The 5,258-nt window shown below is 33.4% G+C and overlaps 1 long non-coding RNA gene across 2 annotated transcripts in view; it reads left to right on the forward strand.

Moving 5' to 3' along the window:
• LOC117118450 overlaps positions 1 to 4,967 on the forward strand; it is an 8,072-nt gene extending 3,105 nt beyond the window's left edge. For both annotated transcript variants that reach the window (XR_004447041.1, XR_004447040.1), the window contains exon 3: positions 4,700 to 4,967. This is a non-coding gene — a long non-coding RNA (uncharacterized LOC117118450). The remainder of the gene's footprint in view (positions 1 to 4,699) is intronic.
• Positions 4,968 to 5,258: the final 291 nt, after the last annotated feature.

Here is a 5,258-nt window from a genome sequence, read left to right on the forward strand (position 1 = left end):
TTTTTTTCGAAAATACAGAGCAGTTAATGACCATCTTATATATAATGATAATAATATTGAAAATTTAAAAAGCACCGGTATCCGTTTACGAGAAAACACTCATGGCACCCCTCCAAAAGAAAGTCGAAATATGAAAAAGGGGAAATTAATGAAACCAGACACAGTTAAAAAAAAAAAAAAAAACAGATATGAGCCGTGGGTGAGCGTGACTCTTTCTATGTGGCCATTTATGCACGGACAATCCGCAAAGTTAATATGCTGGGCCCCAGTAACACAGTTGCTGTAAATAGCTAAAAATTATTAGTTTTAATTTAAAAAACAACTGCCTTGCTCATGAAGCCTGATTTACCATAAATTATAAACTAACATTGACTCCTATCGTTCGACTCCACCAAAAAAAAAAAAAATTAATTATCCATAGACTACAATATAATAAATGGGCTGGACTCCTGATGTTCAATAATTGTTACCGGTATTCTCTTGATCACAATGGACCTTTCCGCTAAGCCCCGCCCCTTCGATATTGTTGCTAAGGTCCCACAAGACGACAGTGTTAAAACATACGCAAACACGTGCGTTTGTGGGACAACACGTGTGTTTGTGAGACGCGCGCGTATTCCTAGCGCTGTTCTGATTAGTCAGTTGTTAAGTTTGATTGACACTCCGGAAAGGTCTATTAATTTTTTGTCTTGCTTGTGCAGGTTGAGCATCGAATAATTATTAACACTATTTACCCGTTGATTAAAATGTTAAACCAATTTAATTGGTAAAGTAGATTGAGTACAAAATGTAAAATTATTTATCTTTGCTTTATAAATAACTTGTTATTGTATAAACTATACCTATCTACTTCAAATTTTGTATATTTAATTTAATATGTAAGTTATTAACATATCTATATAATAATTAATTTTTAAAATGTAAAATTAAATAATTCATTTATCTTCATAAATATATTTGTTCTATTGTATAAATATTTATTTATAATTTAATTATGTATAACTAATTCAATATTTTAAGTTTTTATTAGCATCAACATGTATACATTATAGGCTTAATGTAATGCTTTATTTATTTATGTTTACTGTATCTGTCATTTTATATTGTCTGTATTATCTTAGTAATCATTAGTGGAGGTTCACTATTTGGTGGCAGTGGTTTATGCTTTCCAGGCAGCCATAGGCGTAGATCCCGGGGAGATGGGGGATATATCCCCCGAATATTTGACAAGGGGGGATGGTCCATTGTATCATCCTCCCCAATATTTTGACTATGTATGGGATAAAATGGAGCTTTACACACTTCAAAAGACTGTCACAGAAATAATTTACACTGTCTTATGCGCTAACAAAGATGAAAATTAGCATAATGTATTAATGTTGATAACAAAATTATTTTATCTGGTACCAATTTAAGCTCTTCTTTCCTTAGATGTTAATGTGCTTGCAAAGAGAGCCACATTTCACACTGAAGGGTGTGTAGGACATCAGTAATGTTATGTCAATTCCAAGAATGTTTAAGGTTATATCGGTTGATGAGGAATTGATTGATTAGGCCTATAATAGCAAATTGCATCAATTTATTTTACAAAATCAATGTTCCAGCTTCAGAGGGGGGAACATCCCCTGTCCGCACACAAGGGCACACATTGGCGCTAACACCGGCGCGTAACAGGGGTCTTGGGTCAGAGTGGGTATTTATTTTCCCGGTTAGTAATTTACCATACCCAGGCCCGTAGCCAGGGGGGGGGGGGGGGTTATGGTTCGGGAGAACCCCCCCTTTTCTAGCGAACCCCCCTGTTTTCTAGCGAACCCCTTCGAATTTTTGAATGAGTCCCACTCAGACGGAATGTCTGTTTTTAACTTAGGCCCTACCCAGCATTAAAAATCAAAATTTAGCACCTAATTCATTATATGGTCATCCGTTTTTAAATTGTAGCAATTAATACAAGCCTAAATTCATAGAATATCTCAGCTTTGGAAGTTCGGAGATTTAAATTGAACGCAACTCCAGCAAACCATCACTTTACGATGGCTCACATGAGGATGGCAAACATCGATAAAAACGCGGCTGCCGTCTCAACTTTCACTGGCCTTTGGCTGAATGTTTGTAAGAAATGTACCAACCGGTAACAAAACCGGTCGCCGTCTACCTAGGATAAATGGTGCCACCAAACGAAGCTAAAGTTTTGCGACTTAATCAACCAACAATGCAGATAAAGTTTTGCGACTTAATCACCTGATTGTGGATTGTGTGGTTAGTAAATTCCATAACCACACTGTCCATAGCGCACACTAAACTATGTGCTGATGGAGCATTTTCGAGAAATTGAATCTCCTTTTTTCCATCCCAAAAAACATATTATTAATAAATCAACATGGTCCATCTAAGTCATCATAGCCAGTCACAAAATTAGGCTAGGATTAGGAAGTTTGTTTTCGACAGCAGACACATACAACAGAACGGAGTGCGTCAATCGTTAATGTTTAGTGATAAAGAATCATAACGTAGAATAACTGACTTTATTCGTCGGCTGCTGCAAAGAAGAAAACGACAGATAGTTTATTTTAAAAAAAACAAATAAAAAAAAACCAAGATTAATATTGTATAAATTGTATTTTTAAAGATTCATATATGATTCATATTTCATTTGGTAGACAATAAATATTCAGTAAGATATACTAAAAACGATTATTAATTCTTAAATGTGCATCAAATCTCAGCTATTATTAATCAGTATGTACTATGTTAAAGTCTTAAAATAATAATTTCTAATAGGCCTAGTATATAACAAATAATTGTAATTAAAGTTTAGGTTCCCATGATGTTAGATGACGCATTGAATATGATGCTATATTTGTGGCTCTGACATCATTTAACGATGGCCCTGGCCCTGTCAGTCGTAAGGACAATATTTGTAGATTTGTAGAATATATGTAGTAAAATAGTAGGTTTACTATTATTTTTAGTGTACAAAGTGAGAGTAAAGAAGAGTAGTAGAACAAGAAGTATAGGAAGAGGAAGAGGAGGAAGAAGAATAGCCCTTTTGTTTTATAATATTAAATATGTTCAGTATATTCATATTGACTATGCGATGAGGGTTTTTTTTTTTCTTTTTTCGGTGTGATTTAAACATGCCAATTCTAAGAAAATATTTTCTAATTATATTATATTACCACCTTTTTATTACATAGATCTTTTTCAAAACATAACTGCTTTTATAACATTATATAGACCCAGAAAACAATACGACATAGGGCTTATCTTATTTATAATATAGGCCACACACGTGGCTAAACTACATAACTAAATATAAGCATTTTCCACATGGTTTTATTTATTACAAACATATTCTCTCTCACCATAACACATTGAGGCCCTTCTTTTAGGTTAAAACAATCTATCTTAAATTTGTCTTTCTTGAGTTTGGGACTATTATGTGTTTAAATAACTTAAAAGGATAAACCTAAAAAAGCCCTAAAAAATGCGGGTGAAGCGCGCAAAATATTTTTATGTTTTTAATTCTAATTTCGTCGGAATTGATGAAAATTCCCTAAAATGTGCAATTTATAGAGGGAATTGGCCTACCGTAACAAGAAATGCGCACAAAGAATTTGAGAATTTTAGGCACTTTCAGAGGATGCATTTGTCAAGGGGTGAGGAAAGATTTTCCAAAGATGGATATTTTCCCCTTGTCCCCCGGTGTTTTTAATTCTAATTTCGTTGGAATTGATCAAAACTCCCTAAAATGTGCAATTTTTAGAGGAAATTGGCCCATGTTAACAAGGAATGCAAAATTTGAGATTTTTAGACGCTTTCAGGGGATGAAATGAAAAGGGCATTTATAAAGGGGTGGGGAAGATTTTTCAATGATAGATATTTTCCCCTTGTTCCCCAGTGGTTACGCCATCGGGCAGCATAGATCAAAGGAGTTATGACAGTTTTTGAAGTGGAGAAGGGGTTGCAGGGTGTTGTGAATCTGGTCATTATGATATCTTCCTTTTTATTCTTGTCTTTATTTTTCTCTTCTCTTGTTTTTTTCTTTTCCTTTCCTTTTCCTCTTCTTTCTCTTTCCCTCCCTCTCCTCTCTTTCTTTTCTCTTATTACCCAGCCCGGTACGACACACTGAAGGGTTACCGGGCTTGGTCAGCCCGGTAAAAACCGTCAGGGGAGGGGAAGTTTCCCTCCCCCCCCCCACGCCTGTTACGACACTGGCTAACACGCCAGTCATCCCCACCCCAATGAAAAATACTTTTCTTCGCCACTGCTGGCAGCTAATGACTATGGCATTTTGAAATAATGCGCTTGTTAATTTTGTGTTCGTTTGACTTATTTATTTGTATTATATGTTACATTATTGTATCTTTTGCCTGAATAATAACAATAATAATCATAATTGTTTGAATACCGTATACTGTATTTATGAATCTTTATTCATTTCTATCGAATGGTACTTTTTTCTTACATTTACGATCTGCTAGGCCTACCCAATATCATGTATTTATAATAATCCTTATTCAATCCGTGGTATGAAAGTATTTGTCCATACATTGCGATAACTGAATATAGGATAATGTTCAGGTTGAGGTGCTCACTTTTTTTTTTTTTTAAATTTATATAGCCCTACTATGTTTTTGATACTCCATAAAAATTCTTCCTCTGTTTCTAATTTTTTTTCTTCAATATTTTTCTATTCCAGGAGGAGAAAGAATCTACAAATATCAGGAAGAATGTCCGGACTCGATTGTCAAAGGTCGACAGAACTTACCAATTATTTATAGACAGCCAAAACCGTTGTCACTCAGCAAGCTCAAGCTGGATATTAAATTAATTAAAATATAGTGTGAATTTTAGTTTTTAAATATTTTCCTCTGCAAAAATCTCGCAAATAATTTTAACAATATGTATTAATTCTTGTAGGCTTTATGTTTAATAATATTGTATTATTACTACTAATGTTTATCATATATTACTACTAATGTTTATATATATATACATATATATATATATATTATATATATATATATATTATATAATTTTAAGGATAAAAATCAGGTCTATTGATTTTTGCTGAATGTACATGTATACAGTATATAATAAAATGTATATAGGTCTACATATAAATCCAAACTTGATTTCAATGCTTGAAAATAAATATCAAATGTAATTATGCATATCTTCTCATGTTATTCAATGTCTGTGTTTACAGTAATAAATTCAATAGATATCCTTTAGGCGTAAACCAAAATTGAAGAATT

This window comes from Anneissia japonica, unplaced genomic scaffold (genome assembly GCF_011630105.1).
Source record: "Anneissia japonica isolate Jap-2015-1 unplaced genomic scaffold, ASM1163010v1 scaffold41001_len15607_cov123, whole genome shotgun sequence".
NCBI classification, from domain to species: domain Eukaryota; kingdom Metazoa; phylum Echinodermata; class Crinoidea; order Comatulida; family Comatulidae; genus Anneissia; species Anneissia japonica.